The sequence below is a fragment of the Pteropus alecto genome, unplaced genomic scaffold (assembly GCF_000325575.1).
Source record: "Pteropus alecto unplaced genomic scaffold, ASM32557v1 scaffold8, whole genome shotgun sequence".
NCBI classification, from domain to species: Eukaryota; Metazoa; Chordata; class Mammalia; order Chiroptera; family Pteropodidae; genus Pteropus; species Pteropus alecto.
In genome coordinates, this window is record NW_006494609.1 from 21,267,775 (window position 1) to 21,288,688 (window position 20,914).

Sequence of the window (20,914 nt, forward strand, 5' to 3'; positions counted from 1 at the left end):
GAGCCGGTGCAGGCATTCGCTACGGATTAGCACCGGCGTTGGGGGGAGAAGGGGAGAAGCTCCATGGGCTGCCGTCTTCTCGTGACAGACGTGCTCCAGCAGCCGCAGGTGTTCACGTGTGGGTGCTCAGAGGCCACCGTGACACCCCCTGCAGCAGCAGCACAGGCCCTGGAGCAGGGATGGGGAGGCAGGCGAGAGCCGGGCCAAACGGGTTCCCTCACAGGTGGCTGGAATAAGAAACAGGTAAGGCAGGAGGAGCTGAGTGATGCAGAAGAGGTTGTTAATGCACGTGATTTTGTGGCTGTTATTGCTAAATAGAGGAAATAGATTTTTTTCAGTCTTTTCACTCATTGCTTCTTGATTTTCAGTCGCATCTGGAAAGTTTTCTGCGCTCCCGGGTTGAATTTACTGATGTTTTTCTAGTACTCGTGTGCATCGTTTTTTTCTTTTTCAAACATTGAAATCTCTGATCCATTTGGAATTAGAGATACAATTTGAGGGCCGGACTCAGCTTTCTCTCTTTCTGTCTGGATTTTCAGTTATCCCAGTACCGCTTATTTAAAATTTCAGTTTCTCCCAGTGTTTCGAGATGCCATCTTTTGTCATATTTTGGGCTCATAAATGTTTGTTGAATAACGTATGAGCCCCTCATTTCATAGACGAGAGGACGGACAGACCGCAGAGGTCACTCGCCCAGGGCTCACAGGTAGTGGGGACGTGAAGCTCAGGTGTCTCGTTTCTCGGTCCTGGTCTTTTTTTCACTCCACTCCATCCGTATCTTCTTTTGTAGTGATAGGCGAAAGCAGGCAGGAGCATCTGCTGCCTTGACTCGTGTGTCGTCTATTTTTGTGCTGGCGACCCCAGCTCCCTAACTCAGTCCAGCAAACGCCGGGCGATGAGCTTCGGACTCTGTAGGAAGATGGTTGGGCTGGGCTGAGGTCGAAGCCCGTGTTCAGTGTCAGCCTGCAGGCGGGATGTGGCGGGAGGTGGGGGCACGGGCTCAGGGCCCTTGCACTTCGTGCATCTGCTGGGGAGTGGGCTCTGAGGGTGCGGGTGGCCAGCCGTGTCATCTTTCGAAGGTGGCTGCACACCCCCAGTTCCAGCAGTGAAGCCTGTCGTTAGGTGTAGATTAGAATGCAGGGTGACGTCTGATGAACGCTCTATTCGAATTGGGACTTTTTGGTTTTCTGTCAACAGCAATTCCAAGTCTCTTCTGTCCTATGGCTCAGGTTGTTGAGTCCGGTCTGGATTTGGGTCATTCCCTGGGAAAGATGCAAGTTTCAAAACTGCAAAAGTCATGGAGACCAACTAGGAAAAACTCGAATGAAATTATGAGTGATTTGTGTTCGAAAGTTGCCCACTGGTTCACTTTTGAACAAAGGTCGAGTTAAGTTGTGTTGGATTTGGGGATTCCGCTTCTGGCAGAAGTTAATGAGGTTATTTATGAGGTCTACGAGGTTGTTCTTAGTAGAACTAAGAACAAGAGAAAATGCAAAGTTAAAAAAAAAAACATCTGCTCGAAGGCATAGGACAGCTACACGGCAGAAAAGGATTCGCGGAGCCCAGATTTGGAAGACGGACAAGTCAGCCTGACAGCTGGCTCCGTTTCTCCCCCGGAAGGACTGAGCAGATGACTAGAACGTTCAGCAGATTCGTAGCACCAGGGCGATAAAAACTGCCATTCAGGGCCCGCCAGGCAGGGCTTTGCATCAGGGCCCTGCTTAGGGTCAGGGGTGAAGCAGAAGTAGACCGGCCCTCTCAGGCACTGAGCCCCGCTTTCGACCATCTGAGCATCTGATTATATTAAGGTGCCTGGGGTTGTTTGAACCCCTGACCTCGCTGCCTGTCAGAGCAAAAGTAAACCCTCCCCAGAGGGGCCTCAGAGCGTCCGGAGTTCACACACACAGTGAGCAGCCCTCAGTCAGGAATGGTCACGTCTGTGAGAAGATCGGACTTCACCAAAAACCGGGAGATAACACGAGACCTCGGGACGGGACGTGGTGAAATCATGAGACTTGGCCTTTAAAAGAACTGTGAGTGGACGTTTGGGGAAGTCAGCTGCCGCGCACTTCAGCCTGCTCGCCATGGCCTCCTCAGCTCGGAGGCTGACTCAGACGCCAGACGTCAGTGTCTGTAGTTTAAATAGGTGAAGGGGCGAAGAAGTACCAATCAGTAGTTACAAAACAGTCGTGGGAATTCAGAGCACGGGAGTATGTAGCCAGTTTCATCGCAGTGGTTGTGTGTGTGGTGCCAGATGGGTGCTGGAGCAATCGGGGATCACTGCATAAATTATATAAATATATGTCTAACCACCGTACTATGTACCTGAAACTCATATAAAATAGTTTAAAAAAAAAGAGTTTCTAGTTTGTGGTGGACAAGCGTGAATGAGCGTGTCTGCCCCTCGTCCTCGCGTGTATTTGCGTGGTTGTAGGCGTTTTGCTTAGTCCTGTAGTGGCAGCTTCGAGGTTCGGACAGGAGAGGAATTGGAGTGACGGTCACAGGCTTTCAGACCTGAGCTGGAAGAACCTGGAGGTCAGCGCTTTGACCTTACTGTGCATTTTGTCTTTGAGAGACGTGGACTTCGTCATTGGTTTGGGCAGCGTTTACACATGTAGATGTTACTTTATACAAGGAAGGTAGTGTTAAATATTTAATGTAGACATAATTTCAAGACATTTGAGTACTTTAAAAACACCTAAAAGTTTAAAATTTAATATAGTATGTGCGAATTTTTTAAAGTATAGACTTCCCTGTATTATAAATACATGACTACTCCAATTTATGTTTTCATGTATCATATCTGCTTAAATTTTTCCTTCAAATATGTACATTAAGCACCTGCCACATGCACGACCGTGGGGCCAGGGCTACAGACAGGAGTGAGACTTGGGCCTTACGGAGTGTGCGGCCACGAAGGGGGGCACGGGGCGTCAGGTGAAAGTGCCAGGAAGAGGTATGAACAACACAGTTGTGTTTATTTGTCGTTATTTGTATTTTGCACTCGCAGCGGGCCAGGCAAATGTTGGCTTCTGTTATGGTTTTTCCCTCTTGCACTTCTTTGAACCGTTTTATTCTTTCTCCCAGTTGGCTTCTCAGTCGCTTGAAGGCCTGCTCTTCAGAAAGTCTTACCTTATCTTAGTTAAATGTCCTCAGTCCTTCCAGTTATTAATCTCCAATCAGTGGCCCTTTTGAGGGTCTTTCTTTCACTGAGCTCTGACCCACTAAAGTCCATTAGCACTTTAAAATTTTAAATTCTCCAACTTCGGCTTGAACACAAAGATTTTGAGCCTGGCAGACATAGAGCCATGCAAAATAGAAACACACCACACCTTGGAGCCTGTGTGCCTGTGGACAGATTAAAATCAAATGTGTCCTCTGACATTCGTTTCTTGTTCCAAGTGAGATTTCTAACTGAGCAGCTTTAGGGTACTGTTTAAAAACATTCCTTTTCCAAAAAGAAGGAAAATGTTCTTCTCGATTTGTATCACTATGAGAGATAGAACTGTAAGCATCAGAGTGAATCAGATAAAGGAGGAGTCTCAAATAAAAGAGCATCACTAGACAGAGAACCAGCTGGTCCCTTCGTGAGAGCAAAGAGTGATATGCTTCAGAGTGTCCAAGTCTGTGGGGGATGAGGCAGCATAGTTGTGAACCACACAGATGGAATATTTATTGAGTTCACTCTGCTGATTTCCAGGCTATGAGTAGACGTCGTGGTTTTCTACACATGTAGCTTGCTCCCCAGGGGATGGAGCACGGTGACCTCAGGTTCAGCATGTCTGAAACTAGAGTCACTGCCACCATGTTTGTGAGCACTTGGTTTTTGACAAGGATGCCGTTTTTCAATGGGGAAAATAGCCTTTCAGAAAACACTGGGACAACCGAATATTCACATACGAAAGAATGAAGTCGAACCCCTACCTCATACCATATATAAAAGCTAATTCAAAATAGATTATGAACTTAAATGTAAGAGCTGAAAGTGTAAATCTCTTATAGGAGAAAATGTAAGGGTAAATCTTCATGGCCTTGGGTTAGGCAATGGTTTCTTAGACATGACACCAAAATACAATGATAAAAGAAAAAAAATTAAGTGGATTTCATCAAAATTAAAAACTGTGTGCTACAAACCATACTGTGAAGGAAATGACTAGTCACAGAATGGGAGAAAATATTTGCAAATCATACATCTGATACGGGACTTATATCTAAAATATATCAAAGAAACTCTTACAATTCAATAATAAAAAGACAAATGACCCAATTTAAATGGATTTAAATGGACCCTTCTCCAAAGAAGATACACAGACGGCCAATAAGTGTATGAAAAGGGGCTCGGCTTTATTAGTCATGAGGAAATGTGTACCAAGACCACAGTGAGAATCCACTTCACACCCGTGAGGACGGCGGGATTAAGAAGACAGGCAGGAGCAGGTGCTGGTGAGGGTGCGGACAGCCCTCACGCGTGGGGTGCGTGGCCGCGTGGCTGTGAGCCTCATGCCGGAGCCCTCACCGCGCTGGGGAGGAGGTGAAGCCTGCGGCCGCTTTGGGAGGCAGCCTGGCAGTTCTTCCAAACGTTAAGCAGCATCCGTCTCAGCGCTTCCACCCCCAGACACACCCCTGAGAGAAACACAGCCACGGAAAACTTACGCGTGAATATGCAGAGCATTATTTATAATACAAAATAGTGAAACAACCCGAAAACCTGTGCGCTGATGAATGGATCAAAATGTGCCGGGTTCGCACAGTGGAACGTTATTCGGCAATAAAAAGGAACGAAGTACCGATAGCGACACAACGCGATGAAACTCGAAAACGTTATGCTACGTGCACAAAACCAGTCACAAAAACATCACATACTATATGATTTCCTCTGTACGAAATGTCTGGAAAAGGCAAATCCATAGAGAAAGGAAGCGGATTAGTAGTTGCCGGGGGCGGCGGGGGCGGTGGGGACGGGAGTAGCTGCTGATGGGTATGAGGTTTCTGCTTTGGAAGATGATTCTAAAATTAGATGGCAGTGTTCACACCACTTCGTAAATAGACTTTTAAAAAAACCACTGAATTGTATACTTGAAATGGGTAAGTTTTATGGAATAAAAATCTGTTTCTCAATAAATGTATTTTTAAAAAAGCAAAGCAGCTGAATTCACTGCTTTCCTTTCCAGACTTGTCTTCTTCCAGAATCCTCGTTGTCAGTGAGACGCACACTGAGATCCACGTGGAAAGCTGGAGTCATTTAATTCCCTCCCACCGTATCCAGGTGGACATGTCGTTATATTCCTTTCTCCTTAAAACCCTTTTTGTCTGTCCGCTTCTCTCTCGAGCCACGATACTGATTTAAGTCAGGTCTTCATCGTTATTAAAACACCACAATTACATTCCACTTTTGTTCTCTACCTCTTAAATTGTTTCCTCTGTACTTCATTAAATTATCAATACTCAAATCTAAGTTAATGTTCTCTTCCCGAGTTTCTTTGGGCTATTCCTGTGTCTTTCTGGTAAAGTGACTCCTTAGCGTAGTATGTAAAGTCTCGCGTGAACTGGCCTCTCTCTCTACCTCTTCTGTTTCCTCTGTTCTTATTATAAGGAACCTGTCTTTACATCTTCTTTGCATATGCTGTTCCTCCTGCTTTAATGCCGCATTTCAAGTGATCAACAGCCACTTGTGCCTGGTAGCTACCGTGCTGGACAGCACAGATTATGGAAAATTCACGTTATTAATCGTAAGCACTCGGTAAAGATTTGTTGAGAATTTCAAGCTTTGAGGAAGTTAAGAAACCAGAAGGAAAGGATAACATGCAAATGTTTCGTTGTTGTCGCAATTCAGTCTCTCTCGTCAGTCATTATTCTTGCCTAAAGGACAGGGTGGTGGCGTCCTGCACTATTAATCATACCGGCTTGTCCTTTATGTAGTGAAGGTGGGCAGATTGGGGTGCTTTGCTGCCACAGCTCGGCGTACGGCATTCGTCGGTTGTTGACCAGGGTGCATGATTTTGGTTCTGGGAGAGGAGGGGTTTGGGACGGGGAGGCTGTCGGGAGCAGGGGTGGGACTAGAGTGGTCGGCGAAGAGCCTTTCGAAGCCGGTCATTTGAGGAGGGGGCCGGCTGTGCCCGAGCGCACTGGCGGTCTCAGTGAAGCATTTCCGTCCTCTGAGCCTCATGGTGACCGCCCGTTTGTGAAGGGGGGTGGGGTTGATCGAAGTGACGTCTCGGGGCCCATCCGTTTTGGCAGCCTGTGCGTCTGTGGATCTTCTCACTCAGGAGGACAGACCTATTCAGGGAGCCAGACATCGAAGCCAAGGCAGGACTAGGTCCTGCGAGGCCATAACCATAACCGTCTCCTTGTCTCGGTGCTCGCTCTGGGGACACGAGGTCCTGACTGCTCCCTGGGGTCAGCCTGTGCCCTGTCTTGACTGAGGAGGGCCGAAGGCGCGGCTTCATTTTCCTGCCCTGCTCACCCTCCCCTGAGGAGGCACTGTCTGCGGCTCCGTTTCTGTTGGCGAGCATGGTTGGCAATGCAGGGCTCACCTTGACCGCGTCCACTTAACCTCTCGGCTCCGCGTTTTCCCCTCTGCAGAGTGGGGCTGGTTATCCCTGCCCCGCCTGCCATGGCAGCTGATTCTCTGGCCATAGAAGACAGTGTGTGAGAAATGCGTTTAAAGGATTCTGGAAGTGTTAGCTGTCGTTAGGCGCTACCCAATGGGGAGCATGGACATGCCGGGGATGTGAGGGTTCAGCTGGTGGCACCTCAGATAGGTCAACACTTCCTCTTAAACAGTGAAAAAGAAGTAGGAGTTCTCGTCTTTATGGTCAGCACAAAACCGAAGTCACAAGCAGCCAGCCCGCCCTTCCCGTGCCGCGCAGTCGGGACAGGGGGCTAAGCTGGACCCCGATCTGGGTCCCCGATTCCCCAGATCCAAGCAGCCTTTACTTTCAGGTAGGCAGGGGTTAAGCTGTTCTGGGAGAGCTCATGGAGGTCAGCAAGGTGTTACTAATTAATAAAATCTGCATCTTTGTCGGATTTTAAAGTCTACCTAAGTTTAGTTTATTGGAAACAAGAGGCTGTAAAATAAACTGACCCCAAAACTCTCATAGTTGTCATAGTAAGTCTTTCCATTTACATAGTCCTTATGCTGTACAAAAAGCTTGCACATAATCTTCACAGTATCCCAAGAAGTAAGTGAATGTTTTACTCATAGGTGAGGAAACACTCAGAGGAACAACTTGTCCAGTGGCAAAGCTTGTCATTGGCACAGCTTGTCATTGGCAAAGCTGGGACTAGGGGGGAAGAAAAGAACTGGTTTTTATTGAACTTTTGCTAAATGCAAACTGCTTTCACCTTTCACATTTACGATCTCACTTAATCCATACAGTAGTCTTATGAATTGATGCAATCCGATTTCATAGAAGAGGGAACTGAAGATCAGAGGTGTTAAAATAAATTGCTCGAGGTTAAGAGCTAGGAAGTGACAGACAATATTTAAATCCAGCTGCATTGGGCTCCAAAACTCAGTACTGCTCGCTCTACAGGCTCAGTTCAGCTTACAATTTTTTGACTTTATAATAGTGCAAAAGCGATATGCATTCAGTAGAAACTGTACTTTGAATTTAGATTTTTTTCCCCAGGGTGGGGGTAGGCGGTATGGTGCTGTCTCATGATGCTGGGAGCAGCCCCGCATCACCCATGGGATCACAAGGTAAGCAGCCAGTGCTCCGGCATGTTCGTCGTGTGAGATGGTTCTGCCAGCTGCAGGGTGCCCTAAGTGTTCGGAGCATGTTTCCGGTGGCCAGGCTGAGCTGTGCTGTTCGGTAGGTTAGGTGTACTGAGTGCATTTTCAACCTACGATATTTTTAATTTCCTATGGGTTTTATCTGGCTGTAACCCCATTGTAAGTCCAGGAGCCTCTGTATTGCCTCTCAATTCATTTATTCCTTCATTCATTCAATGAGTATTTATTACACACCTGGTAATATTCTAGGCCTAGGATCTCACTCTGCCCAGCTTGCTTTATTTCCCACGGGTCTCTAATTTGAGCTATCACCTACCACATTAATGCTATTAAAATAGAAAGTGTTTGTATTGTACGCTGTCTATATGCCAGGAGGGTACATATTAAGTACTGTTATTGTTTTTATAAAAATCATACACATTCATCGTAAAAATTCAGCAATACGGAAAAATACAAGAAAATAAAGTACAAATGGCCAGAGTGTGTCAGTCCCCAGAGACCCAGAGATAAGCTGTCGTTAGCATCTTGGCTGACCTGCTTCCAGACACCCATTCCTGTGCATTTATACCCACGTGACGCATAACAGAGGAGCACCTGTGTGTACTGAGCTCTCCCGTAGCAACTTTGGGCTCAGAGGCTTCATGTGTATTATATCATTTGATTCTCACCAAAACCCTGTGAGATAATAAGTCACCACGTACTACTCAGAAGGAAACTCATGTTTAGAACAGTGAAGTAACTTGCCCAAGGTCAAGTAGTGGCGTTTCTCTGAATCTAAAGACAGAGCTTGTGACTGCGTGCTGTCATAGGTAATAGCGCATAAATGAGAATACGCTACGTATGTTTTTCTGTAACTTGCGGTTTTTTTTGTTTGATTTGTGGAGGCGTCTATTATGCAACTATTATTCCTAGTTTGTGATAATCCTCTGTAATGATTTTACTCAGCCGTAGTAATGCCTATGCAGTTCACGTAGGTCCCTGTTTACGACTCCGTGTACACTGTCCTTTATTTGGCCAATCCCATGTTGAGTTTTTAGTTTATTTCCAGGGTTTCCCTGTTTTAATTCGTGCTGGAATCAACGTCTCTGTGGCCTTCAGTTTGAATGTGTTGTTCATAGTGGTTACGCGCAGACTCTGGTGTCAGCAGCCTCCATTCGAGTATGATCAGCTCTGCCACTTTTGAGCTGTGTAATGTTGGGCACATTATTTCGTCTCTCTGTTCCTCGGGTCCCCATCCATAAAATGGGAAAACATAGTTGAACCTAACTCCTTGCTACCCCTCCCCGTCTTCCCAGGATTAAGTTAATCGGTACACGAAGCCCGTAGAGCAGTTCCTGGGGCGTGAGAACTGCTCGTAAATGTTGGGTTGGTGGTGGTGACAGGTGTTCTTCACTTGAGGTGCCATGGATCGCTTCTGGGGAGGTGTCTGTGGGTCCCTCAGCTCACTGTGAAGAGGGGAGCACCTTGAGACTCTTACCCTGTGAGGCCATCAGCGTGAAAGTTTGTATTTTCTGGGATCACCAATGCCCTTAGGGCAAAAAAAGGGATTTCTGTGCTCATTGCCTTCTCAGATTTTTTTTCTCTTCTGTTTTAGACTAGAAATTCCTTACCATCTCGACAGCAATGTGATACCTTTAGAGGTATTCATTTGTTTTCAGCTGTTTTACTGGATTTGGGGGTTATTTTCACTAGAAGCGTTGGTCCAAAAACCCTACTTCACCATTACTGGAAATGGGAGCTCTGCATGTTTTTTAAGACCAGCGCTGATCTCTGATTTTTAATCAAATCGCGGCTCTCCTGGAAGATGATGAGGTCTGTGCGCCCCAGTAGCTGCTTGCGGTGGGCGTGACTGGCCCCGAGGGCCCGCTCTGGCTCACAGATGGCGGAGGGTTCCCGGTGCCAGCTCACCTCGCCTAGCGGAGGCACACAGGGTGGAGACACAGCTTGAGAGGATGTATTTATGAAAGAGCTAAACCTCCAGCTATGGGGATGAATGCTTCGTAGGGAGGGCGGAGTAGGTGCAGGGCAGACTGGCTCCACCACGGCACCATAGATGTTTTGGACCAGGTAATTAATTCTTTGTTGTGGGAGGCCATCCTGTACATAGTAGGGTGTTTAGCAGCAGCCCTGGCCTCTACCCTCCAAGTGCCATTAGCAGCCCCCCGCCACTCCCCAAGTGGCCCCTGGTGGGCAGAATCGCTGTTAGAGTGACCAGCGGTTCTCAAACTTGAACATAATCGGAATCCCCTGGAGAGATTGCTGGATCCCCTTTTCCCAAAGTCTCCGATTCATTTAGTCTGGGGAGGGGGCCGACAATGTTCATCTTTGATAACGATCCAGCTTGCGGACCCCGCCCGAGCCGTTGGTGTCAGGAGAAGCACTTAAGTTAGAAATCAGACTTCAGTTCCACGTCCCTCTCTGACAGCTGTTGGTGACCCTAGGCAGGGCGCTATGTTTTCCTCCTTCTTCGGTCAAAAAGGAGATCGAACGGACATTTTTCTTAGGTCACTTGCCCCATTAATGAAATCTGTGATACCCTTCAAAATCCATATTCCTCTCATATACTGCAGTAGTCTTCCAAGTTCGGTTCATTCAGTGCTGAGTCCTTTTCATCCTCTTTATCTCTTCCTCTCTTTTATTCAGTATTTACTGTGAGGAAAGTAGTATCGCAGGAGAGTTGAACGGTTTCCGAATGAGATTTAGAAAACAGTCAAGTACTCATTTCTCTTCATGTTAGCAAGTATACATCTGTTTAAAAGGAAGCCCAGTTCGAAATTTAATCAGCTACCTAGCAGACCCCAGCTCGGCTCAGCAGTCCATGGGAAGGCCTTAATCGGTTTGGCCTCATAGCTGTTAATTTAAACATCAGGGTTATATATATCCTGGGTGTCTGAGCTTTTTCTACGAAGGAATATAAACACCATTGCAAGACTCATGCAAATGGCACTCTTGGAAACTTAAGAAGCAGTGCTATTTTGAATGAGAAAAAATCAGCACGTTGTACATTTTAGTAGGAAATCAAAAATAGAGAAAGCCTGATTATCAGAAATAAAATGTGAGAAAGAAGAACTAGCTTTTTAAGGGAACAGAATATATTTATGGAGAGCAGGACTTCTCAAATGACAACTCTCACGGGCGGATAGCCATGTGTGTCCATTACCTCCGCCTTCCCTCCAACGCCCCAGTCAGGTCACATGGTCATGGAGGTTTTCCTTTCGCGTGCATTGTCGTGCAGCCGGAGATGGAGGAGAGGTCGCATGGTCAGGATTGGTGCCTAGACTCCAAACCTTAGGTGTCAAAACATGGGGACAGCCACTCTCTCAGAGGGCAGCATAGGTGCCTGCAGACCTGCGTGGTCTGATTTTAGAAGTACATATTTACTTCCCTACCTTCAAAATAAAATATCTTTGTCCCTGCCTTGCCAGTGGGTGCTGGAAATCCCCAGTGTTTATTCATTTGGTCTCTGCTATGGTCTGAGTGCTGTGTCCATCCCCGCCCCCCACCAAATTCGCATAATTGGAAGAATCCTAGCTCCACTGCAGTGGTGTTAGGAGGTGGGGCCCCTGAGAGGTGACCGGGTCAGAAGCCTGGAGCCCTCATGGATGGCATGAGTGCCCTTCTGAAAGGGACCTCGCCAAGCTCCCTGGGCCTTTTGCACAGGTGAGGAGGTCTTCCACCTGGAAGAGGGCCCTCACCTGACCACGCCAGACCCTTGATCTTAGACTCCCAGCCTCCGGAACTGGGAGGAATAACTTTGTTTATAAGCCACCCATTCCGTGGGATTTTGTTATGCCACAGCTGGAACAGACTAAGTCCCCATTTCTGAAGGCTCCCACTGGACTAAGCCCCAGAAACCCCCTTCCTCGCGAAGCTTCGCGAAAGACACTCAGCATGCCAGAGCCTTCAGAATCCATTCATTCTTTCCGTTCTTTAGATCACGTAATTACTTTGGTTGTTCATTCCAGTTCTTTAGCTTCTGCGGAAAATGCAGACATGAAAAAGACATTCTCTGATCCATTAGATGCTTCTTTGACTTCATGTTATTGTGTGGGTTAGTGTAGGTTGGGTTTATAGGCGCCTCTGTTGTGGGTTTGGTTTGTGACTTCCAAGCACTGGTATATTGGAAAGAAGGGGACTATCGGGGTGGGTTCGTGAAGTTAAGAAATTAGAGTTAATTGTGGTAACTGCCTCAGAATAGCCCGAGCCTGGGGGTGGGGGCCGTGTGAATCAGCGTCTGTCCTGGGGAAGGGGGCCGCGTGAATCAGCCTCTATGAGTCAGACGTTCCCTTTTTTGTCTTTATGGGACCCACAAGCGTGTTAGTTGGAGACAATTCATAGAGCACTGCAGGGCCCCCCAATATCAGGACGATTTGACCTAAGAAAGCTAAGCAATAATTTAGAATCGACTTCAATCGCTTGAAGGATTTTCATAAATTAAGAGGATGTAAATGAGGCAGAAGCAAAAATGGACCAGATAGGAAAGAACTTGTTATCAGCCGGTTCACTGGAATGGATAAACTAGATTCGGATATTTTTAAGACACTTCAGGAAAATTATCTAAAACTCAGAGAAAAGGCAAGAGCGTTGTTCAGCAAGCCCATCGAAGGGACATTCTTGGAGAAGACTGACTTCTGTAAAGTTAAACGTTAACTTGTGGAAAATGGATGTCACAGATGATTTTTTGTCTGGTAGAGATCTAAAATTGATTTCTGTTTAGTAGAAAGAATAACCTCGAAGGTTATGGTTTAATTGCTCTGTAGTACATTAACCAGCTTTGTATCTAACTTTGCCAGCTTATCCCAGCAATCTCTTTTCCCACCAGTTATATGTATATATATTTCTTGTTTTACCTTTGAACCAGCTTTGCCAACCTGCTGGTCCCCTCATTTATGAGTTAAATCAATCCTTTGATGCAGGACAGGGCACGTTCCCCCGAGTCGGGGGAGACCAAGGCCCGAACCGAGAGAAGACGAAGCTCTTTGGCGGAGAGTGTAGAAAGAATTCAACTCACGCACCAGCGTTAGAGTCAAAAGGAAAATATTAGAAAAGGGGTGACACTCCACAGCCAGAGTGTGGTCTCCTAAGGTGGCGTAAGGGGGACTCAGAGGGACAGAGACAATAGAGACGAGGACAGTGAGAGAAATGAGAGTAAAGGCAGTGAGAAGAAATTCAGTTTATACGTCATTCGTTAGCTCCTGTGGGTTACAGTTTAAAGACTTTGCCCATTTCCTTTGATCTGGACACCGTGAGACGGGGAAGAGTGTGTGGTGTGAAGAGCCAGGTGGCAGCTCCCAGCCTCTAATCCATAGGTTCCCCGTGGTTTGAGCCATAGGGAATGAACAATTTTATTTGTGTGGGCGCCACTTAAAGACTCTGTTTTTCCAGTTTGCCCTTCACGGTGCGGGAAATGGGTTCTTAGCAACCGCAGCCAAAATCTTCCTTTGTTCTGCAGGAGTCCTCCTGGCCTGGCCGCAGGCTGATCGGCATACTGCAGTCTTTGAGTGTAGCTTGATTTAACATTTTAATATTCTTGCCTCTTCTCTACATTATCCCCGCCCCCCCCACCCCCAGAGATTTTATTCCCTTATTCTTAAGGGGATGATGAGAGACAAAAGTCTGTCTTCTGTAACTTCTTCAAAGCTGAGATGGGTCTGTAGCCCCCCGGGAATAAAAATCTCTGGAAGCTTATCCTAAAGTCCCTGAAGGCAGAGAACGTGAGATGGCTCCAGCATTTGGAAGTGGCAGGAAGCAAGCTTTGCAGCCTAGAAGCTATAAATTTAGCAAAAAGATTGAAAAGACAAAGGTCAAAATTAATAGTAGAGGTCTTTGACATTGAGGGTACTTTTCCATGCCAGTTTGTGAATTTCAGATAGAGATCCAGTGAAAAGAGACTGAATTAAGTTGAAGAGAAAGTAGTGGCATAGACACCGGACTAAAAGAATAATTATTTAGAAAAGAGCCCTGATTGCCTGGGACGTGCAGACTTACCTGTTTTCTGGAACAAGCATTTCAGATCTCCCACGCGTTCACAGGGGTGGGTCGCAATTGGTTCTCATCACCTTGACACTTGTACACTGTATATTCGTATAAGAGTTATGTTTCTAGCTTTTCGAAAATTCTGCTTTGACGGAATGAGTATATACTGAGGAGCTAAGCATCGGAGGTGGCTAGGGGAGCAGGTTTGAGTAACTTGACTTCAATGTCCTCTTAGCCCCGAATTCCCACAATTATGGGTTTTTATCTAAATTCTTTCTTGGTCATTTGGATAGTAAGTTGCTTTTATGGATCATCTAATTATATGGCCTGAACGAATACTTAAAATTCCTGCCTTATCAAGCTCTCAGATGGCACAAAGTAGAAAAGGATAATTCATTTTGTTAATAATACAGTTTACAATTTGCAAAACGCAGGCACACCTCCTGTTGCATTTGGCCGTCAGCCTCTTGGTGAAGGAGCAGGGCAGGAATTGTTACCCACATTTTATAGGTAAACAAGCCGAGACTCTGGACTTGACAGATACAGTGACTTGCCAAAGTGTACTCCGCCCATCAGGAGTGGAGCCAGGACTGCGTGCAGCCCAGCTCTTCACACGCCAGGCTCACAGCGATTGCGTGACGGAGCCGGGGTTCAAGGGCATCTTGATAAGAACAGTGAATTGAAGTGGGAAAAACACCAAATGCTAACAGAGTAACTAAAATCCTGGGCCGCGGCCTCAGACCTGTGTGTATTGGTTTATCATTGCTGATTCCCATGTTTTTCATATGTGTGCGACCTGTTCCTAACCGTCAGCAAGGCCTGAAGTGTGTCCGAATCTCTGTTCTCCCTCCTCCCTCTCAGGCGTAGAGCAGTCTGGACTCATAACACATGCCCGCAAAGTAGTTCCTGATTGAATATATGAATTTGCTTTACGTGCTTTTATCTTCTTGATTCTCCTTCTATTCCTGGTAAGATTTTCTTGGCAAATTTCTGTCTGTCAGAGTGACATTGGAGCAGCTGTACTTGTTCATTCAAAATGATAATCCAGTCTACGGCCATGCCACTCTGAACGTGCCCGATCCCGTCTGATCTCGGAAGCTAAGCGGGGTCGGGCCTGGTTAGTACTTGCATGGGAGACCACTTAGGAAGACCAGGTGCTGTAAGCGTAAAAAATAAAAAAAATAAGGGATCGTAAGCTGTCAAAACGATAATCCGCCCTTTATCTGATGCTTGCACCAGAAAGAGGACTGCTGACTTAATCTAATTTCATCTTTTTATGAAATCTCTCTAAATCTACTACCTGCTGACTCATTAATTCAACAGATATTTATTAAATAATTCTGGCTGCCAGGCCCTGGGGTAAAATAATAAAGATGAGATAAGGAACTTCTACTCGTGGAGTTTACACGTCTCTGGCTTATGGTCCTAGTGGTGTCTTCGTTTTCTTCTTTGTATATTTTTATTCTTCAGTGAGAGTTGATATTCAGTATTAATTTATATTAGTTTCAGTTGTATGGCATAGCGGTTAGACATGTATACAATTTTACAGAGCGATCCCCCCAGTTAGTCTGGCACCCACCTGGCGCCATACGTGGTTCTTAGACTGTGTCGACTGTCCCTGTGCTGCGTCTCACATCCCTGTGACTGTTTTATCACTTCGCCTTTCTCACCCAGCCCCCCAGCCCCTCTCCCGTCGGGCAGCCATCAGTTTGTTCTCTTTATCTGAGTCCGTTTCTGTTTTGTTTGTTCATTAATTTGTCCTTTAGATTCCACATATAAGCGTGATCACATGGTATTTGCCTTTCTCTGTCTGACTTATTTCACTTAGCCTAATACCTTCCAGGCCCATCCGTGTTGTCACAAATGATAAGGTTTTTCATGGCTGAGTAATACTCCGTCGTATACATGTACCACAGCTTCTTTATCCAGTAGCCTATCGATGGACACTTGGGTTGCTTCTATATCTTGGCTGTTGTAAGTAGGGCTGCAGTGAACATAGGGGTGCGGATATATTTTCGAATGAGTGTTTTCGGTTTCTTCAGGTAAATACCCAGAATCGGAATTGCTGGGTCATAAGGTCGATCTACGTTTAATTTTTCGAGGACCCTCCAGACTTTTCCACAGCGGCCGCACCCGTTTGCAGCCCACCGCCGGTGCACAGGCGTTCCCTTTCTCCACGTCTTCGCCAGCACTTGCGGTTTGTTGACCTGGTGGCGTTCTTAGTATTTCTTTGAAATATTTTCAGGCTTTGCTCTGCTTCATTAGTAATATAAGAACCACATGAAACAACTGAGTTGTGACAGAGACTATCTCTAAAACACACCTCACTAAAATCCATCAACTTCTCTCTTGTCCACGCTGCCACTTGAGTCCAGACCCCATCGTCCCTTACCTGGACTGTTGCAACAGCTTCTGACTGGTCTGCTCACTTCCGTTTTTCTTCTAAAAATGAAAATCAGGTCATGTTCCTGGCCACCTAAACTCTCCAGTGGCTTCCCTGGCTGAGGAAGCCCTGTGTTCACTCTTCCTTCTCTGTTCCGGCCACTCTGCATGAGGGGGCGAGTGCCAAGCTCGCCCCTCCCACCGTGGGCCTTTGTACCAGCTGTGTCCTCTGCCTCCAGTGATCTTTCCCAGATATTCGCATAACTGTCCCCTGCTTGTCATTCGCATCTCAGCTTAAATATCACTACCTGAGGGGGGCCTTTCCCGTCACCTCTTAGGAGCCCCAGTCACCCTCTGGCACACGGCCTTGTGTTATAGTCTCTTCTGACCCATTCGATGTCTGACTTCTGTCATTAGAACGTGAGCACGGTGACGCTGATGACTGTAGCGTGTTCATGGCTCTCCACAGCACCTGGAATAGTATCTAGCACGTGGTAGCCCTTCGGGCATTTGCGGCGTGAACGCAAGGATAGTTTTCAACCACCTGGTGCAGATATTTAGAGAGTGCTTATTTGGGGAGAGAGATTGATGTAGACAGGAATGCAGAAATAATTACTAGGAAACCCCTACTTTGGGGTGGTGGGGGACTGAAAAATGTAATTGTGTTCGCCTTACGCTAGGATGCTTGTTGAGGGTAGTTTTTAGTTAATTGAGGTAAGAGATGGCTTGTTTAAAACTTCTGTTTTAAAGTTAAATGTCTCTAGAAGTTCGGTTGAATTTTGTAATTTGCGGGGAGGATTTAGTTCAGAATAGAAGACTCACGTTTCTTATCGATTCGAGAAATGTTTTGAATTTTGAGAAAGGTTGATTGAACTGGAATAAAAGTACAGTCATTGAATTCAAAAAGGTTTTGACCGAAGACCTACTGTGTGCCCGGGAAAGTGCGGTGCCTTAGGAAGGCTTAAAAAGGACTAAAAACAAAGGTCACTGCCAGCGGCCTTTCCATAATTTCATAAGAGAAGAATTCGGGCATGGCGGCCCCACATCGTGATGGGCTTCTCTTGCAGCCGTATTTGCCTGGCCAGCATGCTGTTTCCACTTAGCTCGTGTGTACATTTCCGATGGAGGCTTGGAGGAGTCTAACCCTTCAGGTGTCCTGCCAGTCCATCAGTCCCTGCCCCTGTCCCCAGCAACTTCTAGCCGGTTAGAAGCCTGAGACACGTAATGGACAAAGGCCACTCTTCACCATAAGACCGTATCCGAGGTTAAATTATTACGTATTTACCGACTGTCGTGGGAATCCAGAGTTGCAGAGACCACCATAGGCGGATCCTGGTCAGGAGGGTGACATGACAGGTTTTGAAGCACGTGCAATATTAGCTCCCATCATCAGTGGTGGTTAATGTGTGTTGGGGCACGTGTCTGCCACATCCCCACAGATGTGCCGTCATCCTCATTTTAAGATTAGGACACCGAGGCTCAGACGGGTGGGAATTTGCCCGAGGCTTCTCAGGTGGACAGTGGAACTGGATTCCAAACCACGCGGAAATGTACCACTTGTGGACAGAAGGGGAAGGCGGAGAGCACTGTGGACGGGGCAGGTGGTGTGAGTAGGCGTGTGGGGTCAGTGAGGAGGCCACCCCGGTCCGCTCGGCCAGTGTGGGAGGTGCGAGGAGGCGCTGAATGCCGGCCAGGTGGCAGGGTGGCAGGGACGTCGTTCTGCACACAGCGAGCAGGAATCGTGGGTTTTTAGCTGGGAGGCGCCAGCACCGGTGGCTGTGTGCAGGAAGGGAGGAAGGCGGCCCGGGAGACAGGCGGAGGTGAGCGCTAACCAGGGTGCTGGGCGACCCTCGGGGCGAGTAGGCCGGCGAGGACGCTGTCCAGTGCCTCTCGCTGCCACTCAGCCGCCCGCTCGCTAGAAAGCTCCGTGGACGGGCCATGAGAAAAGAACCGTGTTTTCGGTCGCGACCGTGACCGATGCCCGTCGAGGCCTCCTCCTGTTCCGTGTGCGAGCAGCCGTGCGCGTGCCTGTCCCTGATGGGCGAAGAGCAGCCTGGTTTCCTCAACTGGAGCGTTAGACTCCGTCCGTGTGCTCAGTCTTTATTTTGCTGCACGTGCTTCAGGGCTGTGTGCCTGTTCCTAAAACAAGTGGGAGAGGGGACACTGGCCGTGAGGCCTCAGACCCACGGGGCTTTAAACTGTCAGGTCGTCAGTCTCCAAAGGAACTGTGACGAGGATTCGGTACCAACAGATCAGTTCACTTTCTTGGGGAATCGACCATCTCACATGGAAAGACATGTTGCTCACTAAACTAAGGTACCTGTCAAGCAAAGGACACTCGTTTCCAAGTCCCTTCTCATTTAGCTGTCCTCAGGTGCCAGGGCGGGGCACCTCACGCTCACAGCCCTGGCTTCATCCAGACCCCCCGTTTGTCTCTCCGGGATGCCTTGGGCAGCTTGCGTGGGCCGTAAGCGCAGCAGGACGGAGGGCCCAGTCAGGAGGCTGAGATCCTTAGGAAAGACCAGAAAGAGGGAGCGAGTCCAGACTAACGGAGGGGTCTGCGCTGACGGGGCGGCCAGGTCATTTAGGCCAGGTGTTTTCAGGGTCGGTCCGGGCCTGTCCCTGCTGGAGGGCGGGGAGACCTGGCAGCAGGGACTCGGGTCTCCTCCACTCCTTCTTCAACCAGAACCATCTCCTTTTATCAGTTTTCTGTCCATATCATTTTTATGTTTCATGTAAGTGATACTTTAAAAAAAACAAAAGGCTAAAAAAGTAATGTCTGGCTCAAGTGACAAAGGAAACACAAGTCCCAGACTAGGCAAAAGGCTAAAAAAGTAATGTCTGGCTGTTCCCTCAAGTGACAAAGGAAACACAAGTCCCAGACTAGGGACATGCTTTTCCTGAGCCTTGAGTCATTAGTAGATGACCTGGGGTGACTTTTTTTTTCAAAACTGTGTGGTCACAGAAGTGCCATTCTGGGGAGGAGCGGAGCGGTCAGGAGTCACGGACCCTCACTCACGTCCGTGTTGCTCACACTTTGGTGTTATCATTGTCGGTGGTCAGGCGGGAGTGCCTAGCCTTGGGAGAAGACTCCTCACAGTCTGGTCCCCGGGCCATGTCACTTCAGTCCCCCACCTCACCCCCCCGGGGCATCTGAGGCTCTCTCCAGCCCTGAGCAGGCTCTTGCCTGGTCGTGAAACCTGGGGATCAGAGAGGCCCAAGCTGAATGAAAGAACCCAGAGGGTGACTGTGTCCCTGCCCGATCTCAGGCCACAGGCTGCCTGCCAGTCTGTTGGCTAAGTCCTCTCTGGATTAGCCCGAGGCAGTCGGGTTGTTGGTATTGAGACGCCAAGGGGGCACAGGGAGTAAAAACGATGGTGTGAAAACTGGGTCCAAGTCATTGCTCTGCCACTTAATGACCATTTGGCCTTGGACAGGTTACTTAGCCCAGCAGTCCTCAGCTTTTTTGGCACCAGGGACCGGTGCTCCTATGAGAATCTGATGCCTGATGACCTGAGGTGGAGCTGGACGGTGAGGCTGGCGCTGGGCAGCGGCTGCAAATACAGATGAAGCTTCACTCGCTCTCGCTGCTCACCTGCTGCTGTGCGGCCCGGTTCCTAACGGGCCACTGACCGGTACTGGTCCACAGCCCGGGGGGTTGGGGACCCCTTATCAGCCACTTTGGCCTCCGTTTTTTATTAGTAAATTGGGGGATCTCATAAAATCATGTCTGAAATACGCTTGGCGCTGTTTTCACCATTTCTACGCGCTCTGCTCCACTGGGACCTTATGAATTGTCCTGCAGGGTCACCAGCTCTCCAGGAGGAGAGTGGAGAGTCTGGAGCACTGGCGAGAAAGGCTTAAAGTTTAGAGGTTCTCCATGGGCCTGCCCGGTGGCCAAGGGGAAAGCACTCCCACTGTCCCGGTGTCTAGGAGTTGTGACCCCTGCTGCTGCTCCCCAGGTCCTGTAAAGAGCACTCCGAATGTGGGTTTTGACCTTTTGACCACCCAGCAAACCCGTCAGGTAATTGTTGAGTGGCTCCTCTCCCGCAGGAAGAAGCCTGCGTCTGGTTGATTACCAACCGCCCCTAACCCCATCCATCTGGGACTGTAACCAGGTAGTTTAATAAATCAGAAGTGTGTAATTGTGTCTGGTGTGGGTGGATCGTCTTTCTTAAGACTTGGGTAATCTTCACTGCTTTATTTTTTAACTTAAGATTTAGGACAGTGATTTTATACGTGTATTCATACATATTGTATGTGTGTATACATACACACACACACATCCACTTTCCTTGTCCTGTGAATCGCATGACAGAAGACAAATACTTTGCACCTCATCCCCTTAACCCCCCCCCAAAAAAAAATTTAATGAGCCGCCAGTAAACAGACAGGACACTTCAGGGAGGAGGGTGGCGTCTCCAGAAACCAGAGCTGTCCAAGTGTTAGCACTGCCTGGAGAGACCAGCCCGCGAAGTCACAAAGCTGATGGAGAATGTTTCTGTAACACTTATGCACTTAATAAAGACCCTCACCGCCCACAGCCCTGCCTCGGTGGGTCCTTAACAACCGTCCTGCGGGAGAGGCGCTGGCAGGTCCACGTTAGTCTGTCGTGCACCTGGGGATCTCAGGCTCAGAGAGCTCAGGCGGCTGGCCGGGGGGCACAGAGGCAGAGCTGGGGCTTCGCTGGGCTGCTCGGTGACTGACTCCAGTGTTCTGTTGCACGTGGTTCTGCCAGCTAGGGGGTCTCGGGCAGGGGCTCGTCGGGAACATAGTGGAGGGCATTCTGGGTCGGCCTGGGCAACTGCCACGTGGTCGGAG

General features: G+C 48.0%; 1 non-coding gene across 1 annotated transcript; it reads left to right on the plus strand.

Annotated features, from left to right (window-relative positions):
• Window positions 1-14,758: 14,758 nt before the first annotated feature.
• LOC112473771 lies at window positions 14,759-14,877 on the plus strand. Its single transcript, XR_003044174.1, has one exon. It is a non-coding gene; the product is annotated as a 5S ribosomal RNA (ribosomal RNA).
• The last annotated feature ends 6,037 nt before the right edge of the window (window positions 14,878-20,914 follow it).